Here is a 27692-nt window from a genome sequence, read left to right as displayed (position 1 = left end):
ATGTACTAATTTTAAAGGGAAACAATTAAAAAGTGCATGTTCCAGTAATGATAACTGCAATAGACTAACTGCGCATACAGCATGATAATTTTACATACCATTTTACATACCCTTAACCACCAGCAGCCACAAAAAACAACAAACCAAACCAAAACAACAACAAAAAAATACATTGTGCGTTTGTTTGGCAGGGAGAAGCTCAGAAGTAAATGTTTCCTTTACAGGCTGTTATTGTGAAGTTAGCTAATCTTAACATTTATATAAGACAGTAACACAAGATGATGGTTTGGCAGCAAATTGGAGAGCAAAGAAATGTAAAACAAATAAATCCAACATGCAGACTCTATGACCGAATAGAGAATGAAACAGAGAAATATAGGAAAGGTAAACGACAGCTTCAAGAAATGTCAGATTCTCAGGCCAAACCCTGACCTATTTAGAAAGTGCACGCAGTTCTGGTCTGCAGGATGCTGTTAGCCAGTGTTTCAGCACTTTCTTGTTTTCCAATACATCCCAGTATTTCAGCAACTCAGGATGTGGCCACAGACACGTCAGTCATCTAAAAAGTTAATGTTAAGCTTAAAAGAGATAAAAAACACCGGTAAAGTAACAAATGCTGATTTCAGGGTTTCTGGAAATAATACATACCAAGAGGCTTTCTCATGAAAAATATTGGTTTCCTTTATTAATCTGATTCAAAAGCACACCCAGGAAGGTGCATATTAATGGTAAAGCCTGCAAGCTTTTGTGCAAACAATTACAAGTAATGTAACAACTGCTAAGGGGCAACTGTTCGAGTTAAATTCATTATTCTGTTTATTGTAAAGAAGCGTTGGTATATGTAGCCACGCTGGAGTCTGAAAATTAACAATTCCTTGCTCCTTAGTTTGCTGTTTCTCAGGTTGTCACGTGGCGAGCTTTATCTTGAAGTTGCAGCTACCAGCTGCAGTGGTAACTTTATCCAAAGTGGCCATAAAAATACGCACATGTTGTATTTAAGGAGGTGTCTGCAAATGGCAAAACCCTGAATTGCTGTGGTAAAGCACATGGTTGGGTATTCCCATAAGAGATGGAGGTGAGGCCGCTTAACGTGCATTATTGTGGAGAGGAGACTTTGTTCTCTTCAGGGCGAGACCAGGGTTACTGGAACGGATGAGGAAGTTTTCAGTTGACATAGAAGAAAGTTGCCTGACAATGAGAGTGCAAAGAATGAGGAAGCATGTTGGTCTCAGCCCTCCTTGGGGACCTTCCCTTCATCACCCTTGATTACTGCAACAAACTTAGGGGTTTTTTTGAAAATAAAGAAGTTGCAACCTTAAGCATGCAAAGCAAAGCTTGACATTTAACAAGCATTTTCTATACTGCCACAAACAACATCCTTTTGCTGTTGTGATTGATTTCAGAAGAAGGTACGTTAGTGATTCAGGCTGTTGTGGGCACTCCTTAAGCAGGTGGGCAATACCTGCTCCATTCATCTGTTGCAAAAATCAGAAGCATAAACCAGCTCCATCTCAGTCTGATCTGCTGTCAGCTTTTCTCTTTCCAAGCTTTCTTTCCAACTGCACTAAACTGTACTTGAATGTAACACAACGAAAGTTCAGAAAAGCCAAAGACCACACACTGTAAGAGAATTACAAAACCACTTTCAATAAGTATTCTTCCCAGAGACTTAGAGAGCTTTATATGACAGTCTTACTACATGAAGTTTAGAAACAAAAATTGCAATGCCAACCTTGAATGTAAACAACTAAACGAAGCCAGCTTAGAGTGCAATCCCCAAAAAACTTCAGAAGCACATTTGTCATCCACAGCAACACAGTGACACCTGAAGAGACCAGGGCCCATAGCACTCTCTGCCCTCTGCTCCCAACCAGCAAGACATGTCCACATGCAATGTGGGGTGCAGAGCGCCTTGTAATAAAGAACAACAGGAGTCATATGCTGGGCCACTGGATGAGATCTGGCTGCCAAAAGCAGGCGAGGCAGCAGTGCCACAGGGCTGGGGCAGGCTGAAGAACCAGCTCTAGAGCAGCAAGGAGCTCTAGAGATCCAGAGACAAGAGGGTAATGGGTGGGGATGGTGATGACAAGCCAGTGGAAGTGCAGTGAGAAGTACGCAGGCAGGAGCAATGCAACTTGTTTAAAGAAAGGAACAGGGTGACTGAAACACATCAGCCATTCTCAGGTTTTTCTAGTCATTCCTGACCCACTGCTTCTTCTCTGTGCAGCATGCCTCCCTGCTCTCTCACCGATGTACACAGGTTGTCACATTCCCACTTGCCCCGTGTTCGAGGTTGCACTCAGCCCACTACCCTCTCAGTAGCTGGATGGAGCAAGCCAGCTGACCCTTCAAGCCATGGCCCTGAAAAATCTTCCCACCCTAAACTCCACCAAAACCTGCTCTGCCCCATCAAGCACAGCCCATGACAAACGCAACTTCCAGCAAACCCCACTGGCTGCCCCTGGCCCCATGCCTGAACTCCACCAAATACTTAGAAACACAGTCACAAGGGCTGGGGCAGGCAGGGGTGACCAGCCCTGGCACTCTGAGGAACGGACCCGCCTGTAAAGAGCATCAGGTTTGTAAAAGGTAAAGTCAGGGTTATAGATCGGGACGCCAAGGATGAAAGAGTGCTTCCTCTTTCTGGGCTCCTCAGGGCAAGCCCGAGGGCTGGTACACAGGGAGGCAGAAGCCTTCGGGTTGTGTTTGGGGGAGCGTTGTTTGAGACTTTATCATTAAGGCTGGAATCAGGCTTTGGAATAAAAAGAGCTGAAAGTCTAGGATTATTCCTTAATAATGTGAGGACTGCAGAAATATGAATAAAGGTCTGGTACCCAGTTTCTGCCATGCTGGGACAGGGCTGCAAAGTCACTTGAGCTAATCAAGTCAAGTGGCTTCCCATGAGGTCTGGAGGGATGATAAATGCACTAAACCTTAAATTTAGGGTGAATTATTGCCATGGGTTCTCTAGCCTCTAAAGAAAATGTCAGAGATACGGGGTAGAGCCGAAGACTGAGGAACTAGAATGATAGAAAGATGAGAGAGTCCCCTAGCACTACAATACATGCTTGTGCGCAGCTTATAGTTAGCTATCAGTCAGATATGGCTCACTGCTGTACAGGCCAGTATAGAGTCAGGATATAGTGGTGTTTGGGTCATGATGCTAAGTATAGGTTACATTAGCCAAGGCCATTGCTAGGGGTCGAGTGTGGGATTTTTCTGTGGTTAAAGTTACTGTTTGGGGTCAAAAAGCAGGATCTATGGAATTCATTTCACCCTGCACATTCTGCAGAATGCACATACAGGCACATCATCTTCTGATGTCTCGAAAGACAACCTTTGCCACATAACATCCTTCACCCACAAGTCTTTTATTGTCTAGCTGAGGTGGGCTGAGGTCTGGTATCAGTTGCGAAAAATGGTTTCTAGGTGGTTCTAGGATGCTGGGCTATGATTACAGGTAAGGGTCTTAGCAAGGAAGCTATTCTTATCAAGGACACCAGTGCTCTGTTCAGCAGCAGAGGAGAGGGGATGGGAGAAGAGAGCACTTATCATCGCACAATAAGAGCATCCACAGCCCATGCCTGGCCTCAGGCATCTCCCAAAGCTTATGTCAAATGCATAGAGGGAGTATAAAGAAGGGGGAGCGGGTCAGGGAGGTTTGCCAGAAGGGAGAAAGAGAAATATTCTGTGACTTTTTGTCACTTCTGGGTACTGGCTGAATCACATACGTGTGCACACAAATACGCCTATTTTGTCTTAAGAGTAGGGGGAGAACTCACATCAGTCAGAGGATGGTGGCTCTCACCCAGCAGGACACGGCTGGTTAAACAAATACTGGAGGTGATACTCAGCAGACAAAGAGGCAGCCCAGGAGCAATGGAGACTAGGGAAAATCAGAGAAAATGGACATTAATGAACATTTCCAGACTAACGTGAAAATAATCAGATAAACTGTTGAGAAAACATGGGGCTAGAGGTAGTTTCTGCATGTTCAGTCACGTCTTCATTGTATTTTTCTACATTTTGGAAAAGCACTGATTTTAAAAATTATTTATTTATTTTCACATCAAAAGACTTACGGCTGCCAAAAAGCAAAGCTCTGGACTAAAACAGTGTTCCAGTTCCCAGCATGAAACTGCCCGAAGTATACCCAGAATTGGCAACACGATCTTTGCTTCTGCGGAGAAAATACTGAGTCATGTTGTCAGCCCACACACATCTAACAAAAATAAAAGCAGCCCGACAATTCAGGATTCACCCACTCGTCATTTAAAGAAAATACAAGTCATTCAGTCATGCCTCATGCTTCAGAGACCTTTAGAAAACACCCAGCTCAGGGAACATTCGCCCACATTGTGCCCATGTGCTGTTTCGAACCAGTGATGTCATTTGCAGCTCGTTCCCTCGCGAGTCTGGACGGCGTTTGGTTCAGCGTCCTTGGAGGAAGTCGCTGAGACTTAGAGGTTTCTGCCAAAAACGTGACATGATAGCTGAAGCCTCAGCCCTTCTGTTAACGAATGCTGAAATGATGTAACACAGTGTACCCAGCATGAATCCCTGGAGGAGGCAGAAATGCGTCCTGTGCTTCATTGCCTAAAATATCTGGCAAACTTAAGCTGTACTTTTTATAAGATGCTACCTTGCTCTTCCCTGAAGGGTGAATCCTGTCCTGAAGTGTTAGCTCTCTCTGTATTAGGCTCCCCAGTCACTTGGCACACATTAGACTGGGAGGTATTTGCACAAACATTGAAATTTGAGGAACTACCCAGGAAATCTTCCTCCTTTAACCCTGTCCCACATCATTGTCTCCTAGCAAGAAAAAGCAAGTTCCTGCATTTCACCCAGCTGCTGGCAATCTCTCTCTTCCTACTTCGGTGCTAAAAGCTGCTTGAAGTATGAGCAGCTGAAGCCGGATGTGGGGCAGCCAGCCCAGCTCATGACGGAGGGGGAGACGTCACGGCATGGGGGACACAGAGTTACACAATCTCAGTGGTGCTGAAACTGGCACTGGAAACTTGTCAGGAGCCCAAAGGCCAGAGCTAATTTGTATTTTCTTTTACACAGCGTAATTTTAATCAAAGCAAAAAGCGCCCAGTTGTATTTTAAGTACAGAGTGTTGTAAGTAGAGACAAGTTAACAGAGCAGGATACAGTCCAAGGGCAGCACAGGGAGGAACATTAGACAGGGCAAGGAAAGTCAGGCCAGTTTCCTACACTCAATTTATCAGCATTTCCTTGACCCTTCAGGAAGGCCAGGTGCTACGAAGCAAAAGGCTAAGAGTCAATGTCATAAAAAATGCTGGGATTGCACAATTCCCTTTGTAAGAAGGAAGAAGAAAAGAAAAAAAAAAAACGGTGAAAAAAGAAACCTGCAAAAAGCTTGAGGACAAGCTTATTTCAAAAAGCTCTTTCCAAAGGTTCTGGATGTGTCACCAAGTAAAACATGGCATTCAGGAAACCCATCTCACAGCCAATATTTGACAACAGTTGAATCCGGGTGACCGCTAACATAAGCTCCTCCAGCTTCAGCTGCAAACAGGTCTGTGCGAGTTCCCCTTTACAACCAGTTTTCTGCCTCACTGAGCAGACAACATGAAGGGCTGATAACAGGCGCCCCTCTAGTACCCCCTTTCCATGCTGCGATGGCCGAAGAGCAGGAGTTGGGAGCAGCTTCAGGGTGCACCCTTGTGTGCTGCCAGCGTGAGCCAGAGGGGGAGTAGGGCAGCAGGTTAACGGTAGAGTAAATATACCTTGACATTTCCTGATCTATTTGCTTTGTAGTCCTGGTAGGTTTACTGGAAACTCAGATGTGGGGCTTGCCACCTGGCGAGTGCTATCGCTGGAGAAAATCCATCATTTCAGCCTTCCTCTCTTTACCCACTGGGGATAAATATTCTGTTCCCCCTCAGTTCAGCTTCATTCCTTGAAAGCTGAGAAAAAGAAAAGGAAAAAAAAAATATCAAACCTTGTACCTTTACTTTGTTCCAGAGCACGATTTAGACGTGTTGTTCAACGTCTAGCTCATGACGGGATGAGCTGCATGGTAGGGATATAAAAGAAAAGCTGTCAGACAAGCCCAGCTGGAGCTTCCTACATTCAGTCTGATAAACCCTACCCCTGGAGCTTTATCCCACCAACTAGTCCCTTTCCATTGTAGCCCCCAATAGCAGCACCCTCTCTGCTCTCATCCCTCCTCCACATGCTCCCTCACCCTCCTCCCCCATGCACATTTGTCCCCCTGACTCAAACAGCTCCCCAAGGAGCTCAGGCACCATTGACGCCCGGAGATGGGGAAAAGGGAAGACAGAGTCGGGTGAATACGCAAACAATCCTGTGTGCACCCCAGCATGTACAATCCAGGTCTTTGTCAGCATGATGGAGTATGCTCTGTCCTGTTTGTTTTCTTTCCCTAGTACCATACACACACTTTCCATATGAGCATTATCAAATGCTGAACCTGAATCAGCCTTTTCAAGACAGAGGCTGATTTCTGCCTGGCTAATATCTGTCCACCAGCTGCTTATTTATTTTGTTCAAAATTTATAGCCACTCATAAAATCTAATGTAAAATCTACAGCTGCCATTAAGAAAAAAAAAAAATAAAAATAAAAAAAAAGGCTTTTCCGTGTTTGATTTCTGATGCCACTGAGGCAGCGGGTGGAAGCGTTTTCACTTGCACGAGCAGCGCTGCTTGGACGCAGCCCATCACGACGGGAGCATGATTGCTTTTGCGCTTCGAGGCAGCACGTTTGGGACGCTGCCTGCCTGCCTGTTTTCCCCCCTGTGTGGCTTCACGCCTCAGCTGGTCCTCCCTCGCATCGCCCTGGACAGACAGACACCCCGTGCAGGAAGGATGTCGGGGCAAAGGTGCAAAGTGCTTTTGGGGCTGAGTGGCAGTCGCCTTAGCCGCACCATCAGGGCCCCAGGCCTGGCAGACAATAGCTCTCTCCCCGCTCTCTCCCTCCCGGCCGCATCCGTAGTCCCCAAGACTGAGGAGCCTCATGAATCAAGTCAAAACACCCAGCGACAGGCTGAAGAAATCTATTAATATGCACCCGCCACTGCAGCACGCCGGCAGCCCCCAGCCTCGCGCGCTCACCTGCCTGTCTCACCCCTGGCAGGCAGTGCAGGGAACAAAGGAGCAGGGGGGGACGGCAGCGACTGCCCCCCAAACGAAACACAGGGAGGCAGCGGCTGGAGACAAAGCTCATTCGCTGGCCGCCATGGGTGTGAGGAATGCTCTTGCTCGCCCTATTGTCTGGGGTCCTTTGTGCTCCTCCAACCAACCCCCCCCACCTCGGTCCCCAACCGCACAGGCAGAAATATTGGGAGCAGGACAGAAGAGGCTTTGTTGAAGGAAGCCCTCATGTGCAAAAAGCCTCCTGCCCTCGCCTGGCCATACGTGTCCGTCTGGCACACGGGCCTGCACTCCTTCTGCCCCAGAGGGCAGGTAGGGAGCAGGGGGCTGCAGAGCAACATGGACAGACAGACAGACCCAGGGGTTTTGTTTATCTGTGCCCACAGGGCAGTGGCAGCCCTTCTCTTGCTCCCTCCAGAGATTTGACCCTGCGATGGTTTTGGGAGGTGGGGAATGGTCACCTGGTCCTGCAGAGGGGAGCGGGAGGGCTGCCCTCACCCCACACTGCTGATACAGGGCCAGTAAGCCCTGCTAGGCTACACTGGGGAGCAGATCTGGCAGCACGGACTTGGCATGTCCTGAGCACCCCCCGCATCCCTCCCCACCTCAGAAACGGCACAGATGCCTTTGCCAAACCTCTGCTGCTTTGTCAAGCTGTGGCTGTGGCCTCCCTTGTGTGAGTCACATCTGCAGCATTACACCCCTCAAGTCCTGCAGGGCTGGTGGCGGTCCCAGGTTTTTTTTCCCTGTTTTCTGACAGAGCCATAATTGCCAAGCCCTCCCAAGGGGTCAGTCCCCAGCTGCAGCGCACTGCTCGGCTCTCCTGCCACCACTACCCCACACTGGCATTGGAGGGACCGGGATGGAGAAAAGAAGGGGGAAGCCAGGTCCCTCTGGTGCAGGGAGCAGGGTGACCCCACGATGCCCCAAGGGACCACAGTGCTGCCCAGCCCCACGATGGCCACCGCACGTGGGCCAGCTCCAGTGAGCGACCCACAGAGAGGCACCGCTCACCTGTACATGGCACACTGGCTTGTGCAGTCCTTGTCCTGCCTGCCCTCAGCTGCCTTGCACCTCCCCACCGGCACTGCTGGCCACACATGGAAACAGCCGCAAGGTGGGTCTTGTTCAGACAATGTGGCCAACACAGCATAAAGCAAAGAAATACAGGTAAGGTCACAAAAATCATGGAAATCACACAATGTGAGGGATTGGAAGGGACCTTGAAAGATCATCTAGTCTAATCCCCCTGCCAGAGCAGGAACATCTAGATGAGGTTTCACAGGAAGGTGTCCGGGCGGGTTTCGAATGTCTCCAGAGAAAGAGACTCCACAACCCCCCTGGGCAGCCTGTTCCAGTGCTCTGTCACCCCCACTGAGAAGAAGTTTCTTCTCAAATTTAAATGGAACCTCCTGTGTTCGAGTTTGAACCCATTACCTCTTGTCCTATCATTGGTTGTCACCGGGAAGAGCCTGGCTCCATCCTCATGACACTCACCCTTCACATATTTATAAACATTAATGAGGTCACCCCTCAGTCTCCTCCAAGCTAAAGAGCCCCAGCTCCCTCAGCCTTTCCTCATAAGGGAGATGCTCCACTCCCTTAATCATCTTTGTTGCCCTGCGCTGGACTCTCTCCAGCAGTTCCCTGTCCTTCTTGAACTGAGGGGCCCAGAACTGGACACAATATTCCAGATGCGGTCTCACCAATCCGAGGGAAAAGATTAGTCCTGCGAGATGGCGCCAGGGTCTGTGAAGGAGCCCTGGCACACAGGTGCTCCACTGCCGAGATGGCAGCGCTGGGTGCACTGGCCCAGAGAGCAACGGTCTGGGAATGAGCACCAGGAGATGTACTGTGAGGAGGCTGCTGAAGGGTGTCCAGAAGGGACAGGGATGGTAAGGAGGCAGCTGTATGCTTACAACTAAAGAGCCCACCATCAAGAAGCACATCTCCAAATAAGTTTTGTTCAGAAATAAGTTTTTGCTAAGGAAAAGTGCAAAATTCCTACTTTAAAAAAAAACAAAACAAAACAAAACAAACCAAAACAAAAACCACCCACAAAAAACAAGGAGTAGAAACCATGATATCTGAACAGCATCACTTCTTTCTTTGAGTTTTGCACCTCACAGTGAAGCTTCAGCAGCTCTGGTAAAGTATGCTTGTGCTTTATAAGCAGGACTCACACTGAGCTCAGTGGACAGAAGATTCCCAGTAACGTCCAAGTTGCTGAAACAAAGCAGTTGCACCCAAAGCCACCAACTAAGAAGAGACTTTGGGGCAGTAGTTAAAGCAAGAAACCAGATAAAGCAAAAGGCCTTTATCTTGGACTGTAAAGAATGTAGCAAAAGGGCAAAGAGTTCTTGGTGGGTTGGTGGCAAAGTTACTGACCTCTCTTCTCCGTGCCCCTCCCATGACACCTCCCTGCTTCCCCAGGAAAATGGGGACACAGCAGCTCTGCTCCCGCAGGCCCTGTGCCTGCACCAAGCTGGCGTTCCCGCACAGCGGCATTTCGGCAGCTGGAGGGCCGGTTGCTGAACTAACGTGACTACAAGAGGCGTTTTGGCATCCAAGCTGGAGAGGCTGCCTGAGTTAATGAAGCTGATGAGAATGGGATGGGGTGTAATGAGGTGCCCCTTCCTGAGAAGCAGGGAAATTCCCCCAGGCTGCCTTCAGCTCCTGCAGAGCGCTCGGGTCAGCTTGTAACTTATTAATGCCAACACTCACACGACCAAAGTTCAGCACGTGTTTAGTTGTACTTCTGGAACTGGGACTTGAAAAGCACATAGTGCAGGTTTCCTGGGAATAAAAGGGATGTCCAGAGAAAATGCCCCCTGCCCCGTCTGCCCAGAGATCTCCACTGCACCCCTGTGTATTTGGGTTGTGAGACCTTCTTCATTCACTACCCAATGCCCAAGGAATCAGCTCCCCTCAGCTACTGTGCCCATCGCCATCAGGCCACGGTTCCTTCCTCCTCTCACAACAGAAAAGCTGCGTGCCCCAGCAAAGCCTGGAACAGTCCCCAGGTTTAGGAGGAAATTCTCCACTGATAAGGCAGATTTACTCACTTTCTGGTGAGATAAGTGGGTTTGTTAGCACACGCGCTGCATGTTTTTGAGTGACTCCCCTACAGCTGGAACTTAACCCTAATCTAAATTACACCTCTGGTGCCCTTAATTTAAAGAAGTGTTCAATAGACTATGTCCCTTGCAAAATTAATTGCTTTGCCGCTGGATAAACAGGGATGGGTAAGAGTCAACATTGCACCTCAGCATCAGAGCATAGAATCGTAGAATCATTTAGGCTATAAGAGACCCTGAAGATTATCAAGTCCAACCATTAACCTACTCTGGCACTAAACCATGTCCCTAAGAACCATATCTATGCATCTTTAAACGCATTCAGGAATGGTGAACCAACCACCTCCTTGGCAGTCTGTTCCACTGCTTCACAAGCTTTTCCATGAAGAAGTTTTTCCTAATTTCGAATCTGAATCTTCCCTGGCACAACTTGAGGCCATTTCCTCTTGACCTATCACTTTCTCCTGGGAGTGGGGGACAGTCACATCCACAGGGACTGCTGTGGTTCCCGCAGGTAGTGTCCTGTGAGGCCATTAAGCCCCCACAAGCCAGGTCACCTCCAAAAGAAATGCCAAGACCCCAAGGATGATTTATCCATCACCTGCTGTGCTGACCATGGCTTTCAGGGCGCCGTTCCTTTGGAGGCAGAGGAAGGGAGAGTGGCCCTGGCAGACATGGAACGTGGTCACCCCACCAGTGTGCAGAAAGCCGACCTCACTGGAGGCAGTGATGTACACGCAGAGGAGCTGCACGAAAGGCACAAAGAAAAGGAGGTTCTTACAAACCAAAGCAGAGAAGAAGATGAGAGCCCATCACTGAACAAACCTGGGAGAAAAGCGCTAATGGAGGGAGCTGTGAGTGTAGTCTTTGAAAGGTATCAACTACACCTGTTTCAGCGATCCAGTTACCCAGCAGGAAGGGGTTACACTGCAATTATAACTATCAACCCCTAGCAGAGCAGCCAAACATCCTCTGCTACCCATAGCTTCCCTGCAGGCTCACAAGCCAAAGAGCCGAACGGGTTTCATTCATTTTGCAGCTGCTGCCCAAACCAGCAGAGGTAACAGCATTGGACCTGATACTCAAGTGACAAGCCTACACTGACTTAAAGGACAAAGCACAAGTGTCCTTGCTTTCTTATCCAAACGTGCAGATGTCCAGAGAGCATATAGTCTGTTGTTTAAAGTGGGTTTATTTACATGCTTATTATAATGAACAATGTCTGTGTATTATTCTTTGTAAGTATCTGCACTCCCCGAAGGTCAGAGTTAGGAACATCCAAGTAAGGTTACTGGAAGTGTTCCTCCTTTTTGGGTGTTTTATTTGAGCGATCAGTGATTTATCAACCACTTCTGGCACCGGTTATGAACATGCAGGTATTGCTTACTCTGACCCACAAAGAACAGTATTTTAGCCCTTTACAAGCAAGATGTTTATTGCTATTCAGATGGTACCAGTGCCTATTGCCAGACCTGCAAGGACACGTTACCTACAGCCTTTTAATCAAAGGCTGGGTCTGAGGGGAGTGAAGTTCAGAGCTGATTTCTTTCAGTGCGTTATTAAAAGGCATCACTAAAAATTCACCACGCTGCCAAGTGTACTTTGTGTCTGATGGGACAAAGCATGCCTTCTCCCTCACGTTTGCAGAAGCAAATACAATTGGAGAAGGGAACAAAGTTCCACTTAGCGGAAGATATTCTGTGTTTTGGCCACCATGATCATTTGTGTTCCCTACAAAGATGTACTAACAAGCCCCTTGCTTCTCAGTGGCTTGAGGAGGAGGGAAAGAGAAACCTTGACCCCAAAGAGGAACCCAGTCTCTGGGAAACAGGAAAAGAGGATGCTGTTCGACATTTCAGGAAACACTAAGGGAAAGATGGGGGCAGCCAGAAGCTTTGAAAGTTTTGATTTCTCTGAGATAATGAACTGCCTATTCTAACTAGAGGAGGAGTAGCTTGCGATCCCTCTCTCCTGGAGAGGTTTCTCCTATGATGTTCAATACTGTAAAGGGCTGGAGAGGAGGGAACACTTTTGGCTGGCTTAATTTACAAGGTAAAAGTGATTTCTTTCCTACAGGGAGTTAAACTAGACTCATGGCCTTGTTTCTCTGGGGTTCATAAAGAGTGTTTGAAACTCTCCTGCTTGCACAAGGAGGGCAGAAGCGTCTCCTGCCCCAGGAGTACAGGCGCTGCTGAGCCCAGGACCACCCTGGCAACTGGGGAATTGCCCAAGCGTTGTCTTATTGGGAGAATTTAAATACTTCAGATTCCCTCTTGAACCAGGCTGCTTAAGCTTTGGATCCGTTTTTGTTAAAGCCTTCTTATTTGAATTGAGAAAGTCCTTGCTGAAACGTAGCACCCTGCCCCTCTAGTTATGGTTAACACGTCTGCTGAGATTGCCACAGCCAGGCTGAACTCAGTAGCTCTCAAGGAGTGACAAAAACCCTTTAAATGTAGCATGGGAAAAAGATAATACTCTCAGCAAGCTGAGGATCCAAAACAACCACAAGAAATTAAAGTTTTGGGCCAACAGGATCCTCATGAAGCACAGGAAGGGGAGTGCAAAGCTTTGTCCTGGGGAGGAACACCACCAGGCACCAGCACAGGAATAGTGAATTTCATGAATATTAGGAGTCCCAGAGCAGAATTAGGGCTTCCTGGAAAATCTGTTCATTTGGATTATTTGGGGGAGAGGGGAAAAAAAAAGGAAAGAAAAACAAACAAACAAAACAACAACAAAACAGCCAAACCAAACAACAACACACAAACACACACAAAACACCACCCAAAACCAGAAGTGATAATTTCCTCCCAGTCCCATGTCTCTATAAATGGCCTTGCATCACCCCATTTAGAATGTGTACCTGAGAAAGTAAGGTTCTCTTTTAAAAACAAGTTATTTGCAGGAAGAAGATTTGAAAAAAAGAGAACCAAGCTCTGTCCTGTTCAGGACACCAGCAGCCTCCCTGCCCATGGGATGTAAGGAAAGGACAGAAGGAAAAAAACCAAACCAAAACAAATTGCTGACAGCCTTCCTGCCCTCCTGCAACCCTAGATTGTCACTGCAAGATTAATTTGAGATGGCAGTAGACTAATAGGTGGGTTTGACAGGGTAAAGTGGAGAAGATCAGATAGGAGGAAATATGGCTGCACTGAACTGGCTGTGAAATCCTTCATCTCTGGAGAAACGCATTGCTTTTAGCTGCCAGGTGCCAAGCACTGGTGCAAGCCCAGTAGGTAAATAGGCACAGGCAGTGTTTGCAGTAGGAAGCTTAACCAGAAGGGAATTTTATCTGCCCAGAGCAGGCTCCTGCCCAGGACAGCCCAGAGACCTCTCTAGCAGTGAAACACAGACACCTCTTGAGGCTAATGATCTGCTAATGGACCTGCTGCTTCTCTCCTCTTACAGGTGCTGTGCTGGCTGAGGGCTGGTTTTCTCTGCTGGAAACAAGGAGACCCATCTGTACTGACCAAAAATCAGGGTTCAGCAACAATTATTAAAGGCAACTGCTGCCCAAGCAGCACCAACAAGTGTTTGGCCTGGCCAGGCTGACAATATCACAGTTAAGGCAGGCGGGACCCTGGGGAAAGGCAACTTAGTCCTGGGGAAACAGCCCTCAGCTCAGCAATTTGGGCACTTCCACACAGCCTATACATCTCATTTGTCTGACTGCTGCTCATGGATTTTTGTCCTCCCCTCTCTTCTCGCCTCCCAGCCCTCCATGAGCCCGCTGTCCCTCCAGCAAAGGATGAGGTGGTGTTTTTATTTTTTTCTGGAGAAGATCAGCACTTCTCCACACGACCTCCCAGACACTGGTGGTGATAGACAGCAAGATAGCCAACCATAATCCCCACATGCTATGTGGTCTTTTTTTCACCCCATTCCCTTCCTTTTATAGCCTAAGTGGGAGAGACTCAGGCCAGATCTCAGCCTCCATCTACAGCCCGGGATTATGATCTGAAGCATAATATTTCTTTATGAGCAAATTATCACCAAGACTTCAATGCGCTGTTGGCCTTTTAAAAAAATCTAAGTGTTTAGTATTTTTTATTTCTTTCTGCTTTGCAGTTTATGGCTCCCATAAATCAGGTGACAGGCTGTGGCACAGAGGGCTGATCCAGTCTGCAAGAAGGAGGAGAGGAGCAGGAGAACGGAGCACAGGCTGAGTCCTTAACCAGGGGACCTCTGCTCCCTCCTGTGAGCATCCCCTTGGGGGAGGCAGGATGCTGCCCACCTGAGGCGATGCTAACACCAAGCCAAGGCTTTCTTCTCCGACACTGAGGAAAAAAAACCTTATTTCTATTATGCCACACCATCTACTTGTAGAACATGAGAACGGCTTCTCTTTCTCACTGGAGTGAGAGCAGTAATAAATCCATTAACATTCACAAAACATTCAATTGGTACAGAAATCAGAGCTGTAGGGGGAACGGACACAAGCAAAGCACTAACCTGCTGCACTGGCAAACCAGCCCATGCATTTGAAAAAAATCAAATCTGACCCAACATATCGCTGATCTAGAAGTCTTATCCTGTAGCAAAAGGAGGGTGCTGCCATGGCTATAAGACTACTTCAGAGTCTGTTTTTGTGCTGAGCTCCCAAGTCTTGCAAGTCAAAGACTAAATTTTCAAGGACATTTAATCATGTGGAGATGCACTGAAGGCTGTGCTATGAAGCATCCCAGCAGGCGACTCATCAGGGAAACCTCATCCCTACATCTCCATGCTTCCTAGTACTACTAAAAAAGTCTGTCCTGTAACGAGTCTACTCCATGACAGGGAAACAGGACCCATAGCCTTTCCTTTCCCCTGCCCCTTGCCATCCATCTTGTGCACTTGGAGTCTAAATATTTCAGGCCAATCACTTTCCGACGTGCACATGTTTAACACCTTGCCAAGCGGGCCACCATCTTCACAAACACCTTAAGTGTCAAAAGACAAATAACATATAATATTCCAAGGACTTGGAATTGGGTTTGCAGAGTTATTTGCTGATGGTGGTTTCATTGCTAGCTGTACTGCTTTGTTCATTGATAAGAACTGGTCTTTCTCCCTAAACGTTCAATGCTGGTTTGCTTGGGGAGACATCGGTACAAGTACTTCATCTTCCATGGCTAGAAGGACAGGAGTGCAGGCAGCTTGCTGCTGTTTCAAGGGAAAGACTGTGCAGAACAGGGTAAGAGGACTTCTGCAAGGACAAGCCTTGACTTTCCTGCCTCTGGTTCACAGAAACCCAAGAGGTGACATAACTTCGTGCAGCAACCTTCCCTTGAACACTCCCATATTCCCAATCCTTCCTTTGGCATTTCCAAAGCAGAGGAAACCACCACCAGGCATTTGAAGTCCCGCAGACATTTTGCATACCGAGGCAAAAGGTGATGCCAATCGTTGCCTTGCTTTTGAGAGGCTGCCTGCAGCCCAGCATCCCCCACTGGTCCTCCACTCAGTGAGGAAGAATTTAGCTGCTACAAAAGACTGTATAAGAGGCAGGTGTTGCTGCCATTCTCAGCAGGCACCCACCTTCTTGGTGGGCACCAGCAGCTCTGGGCTGTGCACCCAGACTGTTGCAAAAGCTGCAAGAGCGCTACTGACTGGGTAGCTGAGTGCCACAAGGACAAAGGCGTGGAGGCATTTCATTTTACATATCTTTTACTAGCATCTAAAAGCACATGAGAGTCTCAACCCATGCCGTAACCTGCACACAAGTTTGTGAGAAAGGTAAAGGGAGGAAGTTAATTGAGCATGGATCAATCCACCTAATAACAGAGGCAGAGCTGGTGAGAGTCTGCTGGTGGCCCTGACCACTGTGGCACATGCCTCAGGCCCAGCCCCTCGTTGGGCACCTGGCCCTGCCATCTGGTTTAGCCCCTTGCCTACTGGGACCATTTGCCCCTGCAAGCCGCTCTGCGATGGGGGAAACAGTCTAATTGCCACCCAACGCTGAGGAAAAAGAGGAGCACGTGGTCCAAAGCGCAGCCCTTGTGCATGGCCTCAGAAAGTGCTTGGGAACCTCTAATTCATGTGAAGAGCAGGCTGGATTTGGGGACAATGGGAACAATGGTGATTTTGGTCCCTTCCAAGAGTTTACAGTGCAATCTACAAAAGGAAGGAAGGGAGGCAGGCTTGGAGGGATCCCAAATAGCACGACCCCTTCCTGGGGCTCTTGGCCAGTGCCCTCATGAAGGACATGGTCACTGTTTCTCCTGTTTGGCAATGCTTGAAAGAAGGACATGCAGGTATCCATGAGAATCCCAGTGCAGAGTTCCCCTCTGTGGGCAGCAGTGGGGCTCCCAGGACGGTGCCAAGAAGGATGCAGGAATCAGTGCCTGCCTTGAACCCCCCACCAAGGTGACAGCCAGGGAGAAACCCCCTGACAAGCTGCCCCACGTAAAACAATACAAACAGGCAGCTGGCCACACCAAGGTAACAGAGATCTGACCATTGACATCAAACCGCACAAGTCATTCCAATAAAACTGAGATTAGATGATAAGCAGCAAGCAGTAAGAGCAGGAGGACATTCATCCATCCGTCTGGGTGCTCGCAGTCATCAGTACAGGACTCAGCATGACAACTGGAGCTGTTCTGTAGCACTAAGGACTCTCAGTGGGGGAGCACAGGTGAGGCAGAGCCCTGGCAAGAGGCTCAGCCCCACAGCTGGGGCTGTCACTGAAAGTAATGGGATTAGCAAAGAGAAGAGAAAGCTTCCAGGTTGGCAAGGAAAAGACAAAGCACATCAGACATTCAGGCCGTGCTTTTAGCAAGTTTTGAGCATTAAAGAATCTCTTCAACAATAATGAGAATCTAGTATTTAAAAATATAAATTAAAAAAAAAACAAAAGACAGAAAAAAAAGGGTAGCAAGAACCTGCCCTCTCCCCCAGGAAAATGTGCACAATACAGAGCAATTCCCAAATACAGACACCAGCCTCATCTTCCTGAAACACGGCTGTAAAGCTAACAACTGTTGCACTGTTAAAGTGTCAGATAAACCAGGCGTAAGCGCCAGCGAGACTCCTTGAGCTTCAATACGCCCTGGGATCACTTGGACACATTGGGTTTTAGTCTGGAGTTATCAAGATCTGGGAGTGCTAAGGTCAGAGGTAAACATCATCAGGAGTTGCTCTGCCCTCCTCCAGGAACTACAGCCGGTTTGTTTGGACAGCAGGACAGGCAGGAGGCAACAGCACCCGCTTCAGAAAGCCACCTGCTCTCCTACAAAAGACTCCAGGGAAATGCAAAATCCACTACATGCCTCCGAAAAAATCACACGACTGCTTTCAGTGCTGACAACGTGTGTCTTGTTTCCAGTCTCACGCTTTGCTCGTTTTTCCCTCCAGACAGCAAGTTGCCCCACGGCTTGTCCCCAGGTGGGTGCCAGTAGCCCCTTTAAACAACCATGTCCACCTCTCCCCGCCACCCAGCAGAGGGGCACATTAAGACAAAAAGACAAAAAAAAAGGTGAAATAAAGCTTAGGGAAAATGCAGGGAGGCAGGATGTCATTACCAGAGCTGGAATTTGGCCTGGGTGCCATGGAGATGAAACGCAGCAGATGGCTAAGGTGTACACGGGAAGCACACGTGCAGCACCTGACCATAGATTTAAGACCAATTAATACGACAAAAGAGGAAACTTGACAAGGAAGCCAGAGACCTACAAAATGAATAAGTGAACCATGAAAAGGGAAGGCTCTCCCACCCAGGAAAAAAAAAAAGGAGCAAAAAAAAAAGCCGCAGAGTGTACAATACCTACAGAGCTGTGAATAAACTGAAGTTGGAACAGATGGAGACAGAAACAAACCACCGTGTGTATTAGTTGGCTACCAAGTAAAAGAGCCACTGCGGGGAAAGGGCTTCCCCGCAATTCAAGGCGAGAACAATAGGCACCGGTTCTGCATCTTCCCGAGGTGCTCAATGTCCTTCCTATGGCTTAATTTAAGGCTCACAAGCTGCAGCACTCTCAGATACAAGATCCTAACAAATGATCAGGAAAGCATATTCTTTTAAATAATAAACCACGTTGTTCTAATTAAAAGAACCCAGGCACTACACAGCAGAGACAGAAGCCTGCCCTGGCAGCCCATCACAGGGGAACAGACCCCAATTTTGTAGCCTTGCCTTGGACCTGATATGAAATGGGATTGGGAACAAGAAATGAGGGCTTTCCAACAGATGTCGATGGCCCTGAGGTAACCGTGGTCTCAGCACACTGGTTAAACACACGATAAACCCCAGTGCTACCTCAGAGGCACACAGGTGACCTTTATCTTTGCAGGCCAGGGCCCCAGAGCAGCTTTGCACACAAATGTTTCCATTGAATTTTATCTGATCTCCTGTGAACTGAAGCCCTGGCCAGGTCAGAGATGGGAAAACAAGGAAGGAGACAAGCCAACACACCATGGGAATGGGAGCAGGGAGGCGTGAGCATGGTGCAATTAAGCACAACATGAGAAACGGCTCACTTCAAGGACGTTTAAAATCCCAGCTGCAAAGAAGAGGAGGCAAGCGCCCCAAGGAGCACTGGGTGCTGGCTTCCCAAGAGCCACCCTAGTCCTGACCTGAGGGCAGCAGCAGCACCCCAAAACCCACAGCAGCAGCCCACTTCTCAGGTCAGGCCAGCAGGAGCAGGCACTCAGCATTCCCTCCAGATCTGCAAACACAGGGCTGTCCCGCCACTGTATCTGTGCTGTAAATCCCAAAGATAAACAAGCCCAGCTCTGCAGACAACATTTATCACCCACTTTAAAGACGGTCTGCTTGGGGCTAAGCCCCCTGAAAAGCACCCCCCATGGCAAGCTCAGCCTGGAAGCGACAAGTTTTTCACAGCTCTGAGTCCTGACTTGAAGCCGGCTGGCCAGAACTTTGCTGACTTCAAAGCGAGAGAGTTTTTGTAGAGTCATGCAGCCCCTGAAAACTCTGTCCCCAAAAGCCCTTCCTTTTGTTCGTGGTCTGAGCAGACCCCAGACCATTGCTGGTTTGCACAGCAGCAGGCATGCTCGTGCACCGGCTGCTCTGCTCCTTGCAGCTCTAAGGAGGCACCAGCACGTTTCCCCACCGCCACAATGACTTTATAAAACAATGACAGCTGAGAGGCAGCACCTGCAATGAGCCCAAGTAGAGGCATAAGCTATAAAAAAACCTCCTTTCCCCACCTCCACCCCCACTTGATTCCCTTTGTGGCTTTAAGCAAATCACATAACTTTTCCTCTTTAGTTTCTGCACCTGGGAGAGTAATATTTACCTACCCCAGAAGAGTGTTGAGAGGATTAGTTAATGTTTGCCCAGCATTTTAAAGGAGAAAATATCCTGCATTAATTCCTAGCTGCTGAAAAGACTGATATGCACAACTTTCATTAGACCCAACAGAAGACTTTTTGCTCAAGCTGGGCTTTACTGCTTCAGAAAAATAGAAGCAAGATGATGTGTGATATTAACATTTCAAAAATACCTGCAGCACGTGCTGTAAAACCTCTTCTGCCTCCTTCCCAGCCTGTGCTGTGGAGGTGAACCTGCACCTGTTAAACATTACAGCAGCCCAAACCCAACATGGGGTTGGGTTGCAGGCCCCCACAGCAGAGAGCTGGCCTCACCTGTGAGATGTCCTCTCATGGATGAAAAGCAGCTGTTGCACCACCTTCCGTTCAGATTTATCAGCTCTTATTTGAAGATGGGAGCCGATGCAAGTGTTCAGCTGTCGGCTTTAGGTGGGATCTGTGCAGCGCCGCGTCTGTTGGCAGATGTGCGGAGGGGATGTGTCAGGTGGGTGGGCATCCCCTGTGCTCAGGTCATGTCGCCTACAACCAGGTACTGGGCAGAAAGAAAAGGTAAATAGATGAGAACTGGGCTCTGGCTGAGCACGCAGGAGTCTCAGCGTGCTTTACAACCCAGGACACCCACACCACTAGAGAAAATATATCATTGCTGCACATCTCACAAACCAATGCACCCTCTGCTCAGGCCCTCTGTATTCCTAGCGTGGCACCAGCACAGTGTCCTTGTTCCCTCCCCACATGCTGGGCATCTTTTTTTGGAGGGCAAGGACAGCAAGGTGCCACCTCTGTGTAGTGTTGCACCCCCAGGCTCATTCATCTCAGCTGTTTCCCACCACAGCTCACCCCAACACTGGTCTCCCACATGTGAGAGGTGCCCACACTTCCATTCATGGCGGCTCCACTCTCATGAACAGCACGTGGAAATGCCAGCAGCTCTTATAATAGAATAATAGAATAGTTTGGGTTGGAAGGGACCATCACAGGTCATCTAGTCCAACCCCCTGCCATGAGCAGGGACATCTTCAACTAGATCAGGTTGCTCAGAGCCCTGTCCAGCCCAGCCTGGAATGTCTCAAGGGATGGGTCATCTACCACCTCTTTGGGCAACCTGTGCCAGTGTTTCACCACTCTCATTGTAAAGCATTTCTTCCTCGTGTCTAGCCTGAATCTCCTCTCTTTTAATTTAAAACCATTACCCCTTGTCCTATCACAACAGGCTCTGCTAAAAAATTTGTCCCCATCTTTCTCATAGGCCCCTTTTCAGTACTGAAAGGCCTCAATAAGGTCTCCCCAGAGCCTTCTCTTCTCCAGGCTGAACAACCCCAACTCTCCCAGCCTGTCCTCACAGCAGAGCTGTTCCAGCCCTCTGATCATTTCTGTGGCTCCTCTGGCCCCTCTCCAACAGGTCCATGTCTTTCCTGTGCTGAGGGCTCCAGAGCTGGACACAGGATTCCAGGGGGGCTTCTTGCCAGAGCAGACCCTTGTGGGCTCCCAGGACAGAACAAGCAGAGGAAGGGGCCTGGCTTTGGACCATGGTGTCTGTGGCTTGCTGGGGTAAGCAAGCTGCAGGCACTGAGCTCCCACCTCCAGCGAACACCGTGGCTGTGGTGAATGCACCTCTGTATGCCTGTCATCAAAAGCAGCACATCAAGGCTGAGCCCCCCAGCAGTGAGAAGGGGAATGGGGGGCTCACAGAGCCAGCCAGAAAGGGATTTGGTTTTAACTGCTGGTTTACGGCCTGTCAGCAGAAGTCTATGGCTGTACAACAAAGGAAAGGCTGAAGGAAGGTGTTTGAAGATCAGGCCAACCCAGCCCTAGACCTATGAAAGCAAACTACCACCAAATCAGTCCCCCACTAGCCCCACAGTTTCAAGGAGGGGAAGCATTTTTTGAAGCCCAAGAACAACAGGGTGATCTTTCCCTTCTTATGGTGAAGTGTGTCCATGCAGAGGTGTCCACGCCAGGGAAACTGCTGAACGAGAAGCCCTGGGCCAATAAAGCATCCCTTTGTGCCTTCCAACACCCTGTCGGATGGCACTTCCCAACCTTCCTCGCTCCTGCCTGCTGGCAGTGCTGGCAAATTTCAGCCCTCGGCAGCAGGTCACCCCGCAAACCCTGATGAGAGACAAGGGCACAGCCACACCAGCACCAACTGGACCATCGCTCCCCGGGTGCCACAGGATGGCTCGGAGGGCTCAGTTTTTCCTTTCCTTGCTTCTCCCATCTTGCCCAACTTCCAGGACGGCAGGCAGTGGCCGAGGCACCGCAGACATCTGCTGAGCAAAATCAGAAGCACAGACCGAAACATGACTAATTTCAAACACCTCCCTGCCTACGAGTCACTTTGTTTGTGAGCCCAGATCGCTCTCCGCTGCTTTCATACCGGCTTGTTTCAAGGGTGAGTAAGCAGACAGTGGCAGACGTGACTTCTGTGATTCCCAGAGCTTTGAAGTTGCACCATTTCCCTGTGGTTAGCTGACTGCATCAGCCGCCTGTAGTGGCACATTTCGAAGAACTCAGCAGTGATGCCGAGTTGGAGCTCAGCATATTCCATTGACGGTATTTCGTGGTGACTCATTAGCTGCCCACCCTCTATTACTCATTGGTTTTATCCCGTCATTTTATTTCAGTATTCTTGACAACTTCCAAGAAGGCCCTTTTGTAGACAGAGGTCAAGGGCAACAAAAACAGCTTCAAGCTGTAACTGAAGCAACTTTCTGTTAAATTTGCAGTGTATGAGTTAAAGTGGAGTTTGTGATGAATATATCCTTGAAGAGTAAACAACACCACTTGAAGAGGCAGAAATGTGGAAAAACTGTCTCAGCTACAATAGTATGAGCATTTCATGTATTTATGCATGTGGATATGATCATACATATGCAAAAGACTAAACATAGAATCATGCATCTATTAAATAAGAAAGTGAAACTTCCTGCGTTTTTGAATGACTCCTTTAAAACAGTTTATTACATAGTTTTTTTTTATATTTAAAAATACAGCTCTTGCACACATTTTGACAGAGAATTGTATGGGTTATTTCCATCTCAGGTTAAACTGCTATGGTATTTTTTTCCTGCTGCTCCAGAGTTCCATGTTTCTCACCTCTGTTTCTGCATTTAACCACTTCTAGTTTGAATGGCTGAACATCAAGAAGAGCCTTTGCATAGCGTGAAGCAGCACAGTTTGAAAGCATGTTGTATTTTTAGCTACGAAACTTAGGTCAGCATCAGCACAAATATGAACTTTTTGTCAAATGGAGGCATCACAGCCACTTCCTCAGGAGAAAGTGGCACCACAAACACTGGAGTCTAAGCAAAAGCACTGGATTGTGATTGTGGGGTTATTTACACAGACCAAGTCAAATTCTACTGTTAATTCCAGTGCCAAAAGTTTAGGGGCTGAGATAAATTGCTCTTTTCCCTTTGAAAGAGGCTGCTTGCATTTATGGCTTGTTTCAGAGTCCAAGGGCCCAGGCTGAGATGAAAGGTGGGGGGTAGAGTGGGGCGATGCCCCAGGTCCAGCACCACAGAGCGCTCGGGCTGCGGCAGCTGGGAGAGGAACTGCCAGATTCGGTTCCCAGCAGCGCTCAGCCCTCTTGGGTAACCTCAGATGTGTCATTTAGCTTCCCGCTGACTCAGTTCCTCATTCATGCCGTGGAAATAACACCACTTCTTTGTTTCGTAGGAGTTTTGGGCAGATAAATATCTTTTAGCTCACTATCGGAATCCACTCGAGAAGCATAACTGAAATAGAGATCAGTTACGATCTGAAGAAATGACACAAACGAGGGGTGGGAGGAAGGAACAAGACGTACGGTACCAACATGGGGAGCTCTCCAAACTGGGCTGGTTTCTCCTATCACCTCAGGATACCTTCGGAGCAAGAGCCTTGGCTCCCCGTACAACGTGGAAAATTCCATGGACCAGACAGTTTCCCCCTAACAGCTGAGGCTCGCTTTGTCAGTGCAGTTTCCCTGCCACACTCGACAAGGCTTGGCATGAGCTGAGAGGCACAGGAGAGGTACAGATCCCAGTTCATGATCCTGACAGGGCTCCCGCTCCCTGGGAACTCCTTGGGTCCCTTTGGAGGCTCCATGGTGCCTTTGCCTCCTGGTTATGAGGGACGGGCTGTTCCCTCACAGGGGGAGGGACATGAGACACGGCATCTCCCCCACGGGTCTGGTGCACCTCTGCAGTGCCCCCAAAGGCAGGGCACCCCACCTGAGTCCCCACTGGATGGGCATTCAAACCCCTGGGCCATGCCAGACTTATGAAACGACATCATGTTTTGCCATGTCAGACATTTGCATGACCCAGATTCTTCTGCCTCTCTGTGAAGCGGGTGCAAGAGCAGGTCCCAGCCCTGTTACTCCAGCAAGATCAGATATTTCTGTGTCTGACACCCAGGGCTGCCTGGGCCAGCGTGCCCCACTGCTCAGCGCTCCGCATCCCCACCCCATAACACAGACGTGGTAACTACTGCAGAGGGATGTACATGGCCGGATGAGATTTTAAGATGAGTGACCACTGACCTCGCAGCTCCATCCCCATTTTGCTGGAGGTGTGATGTGGCTGATCACAACCCCGCTCCATCCTCAGCACATTTTGGTGGGTGAGCTGGGGAGGGAACAATACTCCTCTTTTTTCAGAGAAGACAAAGCTGCAGAAGACACTGATTCCCATGGCAACAAAGGCAGAGAAGAAGTGTCCCAAGATGTGATTTGCTGTCACCATACCCACCTCGTGGCAGATAAGGACAAGCAATAGCTGTGAAAGGAACTGTTTCCATGGGACCCTTCCCGGCGAGCGCACGTGGTGACAACCCAACCGTCTGCCACAGCTTTCGGTGCCGAACAGGTCTGAGTGGCAGAGAGCAGCAAAGGCTGCCTGTCTCCATCTCATCCTCTTGTGAGGAACACTGCCCTCCTCGCTCCTCTTGTAGCCTCGCTAACCCCAAACAAGCCAGGCTGCTGCTTGCTAATCCACTTACCCAGGCAATTACACTGGGATAGCAGCTTGCAGAGCGCCACGCTCAACTTCTCAGCTAGATATCATCCTAAGGGTTTTTTTAATCCATGGAGTGCTACCTTAAGCTGTGTTGAAAGCTCCTCACAGAGCTCACATTTATGCTTTGGTAGCACGTGCTATGTAAGTGTGTTTCCTTCCGACACTTTCATTTATCATACTTCTCCCCTCCCAACCCTGCCCTTTCAGTTCCCTGGGGAAAGTTAGTGAATTTATGCAGGAACAAAGTCACCTTGAGCTTTAATCCACACCCTAGCAGAAGGAATACGTCTGTCGGCAATCACATCCACCCACTCTGCAACTGCATTACAATGCTCACTTTGTTAGCCCAGAAAATACTGGCTCCTGTTCCAGTCCTGGAGACGAGCTACCACAAAAGCTAGAGCAAAGAAAACAGACTGGGGACAGAAGAGGGAGGTATCCGGCCCTGCAAATTTGAGAATGAATGGGTAACCTGAGGTGAAACGGTGGAAGCAGGAAGAAGCAAACAAGCCTGACAAACCAAGACCTTGACTTATGATAAACCCTCCAAAGCGACTCCCTGCTCGCTTCCTAAGAAAAGGCAGCTGAGAAACCTGCAGTCAGCGAGGTCACAGAAGACAGGCAGAGATCCTTATCCAACTGATAGCAAAACAGCAGCCCAAGCAAGTGGCAAAGTACAGCAAACCAGGCACATAAAACAATCTGGATTTCACCATCTGGGAGCAAAGGTCAGAGTCCCTCTGAACCAAGGTGGCCCTCAGCTGCTGGGGCCATAGAATCACAGAATAGTTTGGGTTGGAAGGCACCTTCAAAGGTCACAGTATCACAGTATGTTTGGGATTGGAAGGGACCTCAAAAGATCATCTAGTCCAATCCCCCTGCTGGAGCAGGAACGCCTAGGTGAGGTCGCACAGGAATGTGTCCAGGCGGGTTTTGAATGTCTCCAGAGAAGGAGACTCCACAACCTCCCTGGGCAGCCTGTTCCAGTGCTCTGTCACCCTTACTGAGAAGAAGTTTCTTCTCAAATTTAAGTGGAACCTCTTGTGTTCCAGCTTGATCCCATTACCCCTTGTCCTATCATTGTTTGCCACTGAGAAGAGCCTGGCTCCATCCTCATGGCACTCACCATTTATATATTTATAAACATTAATAAGGTCACCCCTCAGTCTCCTCTTCTCCAAACTAAAGAGACCCAGCTCCCTCAGCCTTTCTTCATAAGGGAGGTGCTCCACTCCCTTAATCACCTTTGTTGCCCTAACATCATCTAGTCCAACCAGGGACATCTTCAACTCAATCAGGTTGCTCAGAGCCCTGTCCAGCCTGGTCTTGAATGTGGCTTCGTGTTCCCCCGACACTCTCCTCCTCCTTCCCTCAGGGAAACAAGCCCTGACACTACCTGAGCACACAGGGCCAAGGTGGTGTTTAAAAAGGGCCTGGGAGCTCCAGTAGCCCAGAAGAGCATCGCAGAAATGCACAGAGACAAAGCTAAGCAGCAAAAATGCCACCTCCAGCAGAGACCCTGCCAGCCTGCACACACACTCACCTGACATTCCGTAGGTGTGCGTGGATTGTGAAATCCCATGTGCTGGCGCAATGCTGACCCACACCTGCTCCTGCGGGCAGGGCTCCCACCTTTGCATCTCTCCTGGCATAACAGCTCCTTTCCATTCACCAGCAGGAAGCATGGCCGCCTCTTGCCATCTGCCCTACATGTTGATGAGCAGTCCTGGGATGAACCTGCTTCTGATGGAAAGAAATGAAACATTAATATTCCCAGAAGGATGAAAGAGTTACAGCAGAGGGCGAGGAGGCTCAAGAAGAGGTGAAGGGACAGTGGAGCTGGTCCGGACGAAACTACCTCCTGGGTACTCCCATCCTTCCGGCGGAACAGCACAGTCAGCTGTTGCCCAACTGCTTTGTCACCCTTGGCACTTGCTGCAGGCAAGCGCCAGCTCATGTCAGCCCAACGTCACTTTTCTCTGCCATGCACCCCAGAGCAGATAAGGGAGTTTCTGGAAACTGGCGTCACCTGACAAACGGGAAAAAGAGTGAGGATGTAGATAGGTTTCCAGGTGTAGGAGCTCTCGCAGCTAGTGCTGGAACCCAGAAGCCCAGAGAAATCAACCTACCCTGAATCCCCCATAGTTTGCTTACCACATTATAAGGAAAGAAGATTTAAATAGCACATCTGAGTAATCTTATCCTCATCTGCTGTCATTCCACTGGTACACTCTGGATTACATTGCTTCCTATGCGGCCCACTAGGACATGAGGTGGTGGTGGTTGGATTTCCTACCCTTTGCAACTGGGCAAGAACACCAAAGGACACAGGTTTCACCAAATCACCCAGAGGTCCATCAGCTGCCATCTGCTGCTTTAAAACTATGCCAAAACAAGATAAGTTGTCCCGAAAGAGTTTACCTGGGCTTCTGTGATCTCAGCAGAAATCTTCCTTCCCCTGGTAGTAATCTTAAACCTAACAAGAGAGCCACAAAGTCTGCTTTCTGCTCCTGTGCTCCAGGAGTATGTTTTGATTTGCCCATAGCATTTGTTTTCGTAGACGCCTGCACACTGTTGCAGAATTGGTCAAAGGAGACATTCCAGGAGAACCTTCAGGGATCCAGACATGTACGCAGACATAATCACCAGCGCAGGAGAACCAAAGGGTACATTCACAGCTATTGCCAAAATTATTCTTCTCTGCATTATTGCAAAGATTCATCTAAGCAACTCTTATTTAGGAACGGCTTCAGTAGAACCAAGATGCTTTCATGGGCCTGTACATAACACACACACCCCCGATCCAACCCCACAAAATGCTCTAAGAGCTTGTATTTATGGCCTTTAGAGAACGGCAGGCTGTTTACTGAAAGGATTAGATGAGGCTTGACAAAGATGTAGGAAGGTGGGCATGCTGTGCCTTAGAAAACTTTTGCAATACAGAACCCAAAACATCCCTGCAGGCACTTTCAGTTTGAAAACCTAGAAAAGAAGGGGGTAGAAATGGCAAATAGGTGTGACAGAGCACTCTGGCCACCACTGGATAGGGGATAAAATCACACAAGAGTAATCAAACAGTGGTGTGTCTGACACATCCCTGAAAGCTTGTGCTTCTACTAGTGAGATCTGTGTGACTCTCAAAATAGATACTTCTGCCTTTTATCTCAGGAAGAAAACAATAACCCTAAAAACACGCTAC

At 48.7% G+C, this 27692-nt stretch overlaps 1 long non-coding RNA gene across 3 annotated transcripts; it reads right to left on the bottom strand.

The window, feature by feature from the left end:
• Positions 1-653: 653 nt before the first annotated feature.
• Positions 654-26914, bottom strand: LOC309448609. 3 transcript variants are annotated; one of them, XR_014185827.1, is made up of 7 exons: positions 26352-26914; positions 26037-26236; positions 19806-20022; positions 5753-5932; positions 4083-4180; positions 3783-3886; positions 654-1188 (listed from the first exon to the last, which is right to left on the bottom strand). It is a non-coding gene; the product is annotated as an uncharacterized lncRNA (long non-coding RNA). The 3 variants fall into 3 exon arrangements; XR_014185828.1 differs by lacking the exon at positions 26352-26914 and having other exon boundaries at positions 5753-6038; positions 26037-26315; XR_014185829.1 differs by lacking the exon at positions 26352-26914 and having other exon boundaries at positions 26037-26315.
• Positions 26915-27692: the final 778 nt, after the last annotated feature.

This window comes from Streptopelia decaocto (assembly GCF_964273445.1).
Source record: "Streptopelia decaocto genome assembly, chromosome: 1".
NCBI classification, from domain to species: Eukaryota; Metazoa; Chordata; class Aves; order Columbiformes; family Columbidae; genus Streptopelia; species Streptopelia decaocto.
Note: the sequence above shows the minus strand (reverse complement) of the source record. Positions and strands in the feature narration are given on the sequence as shown.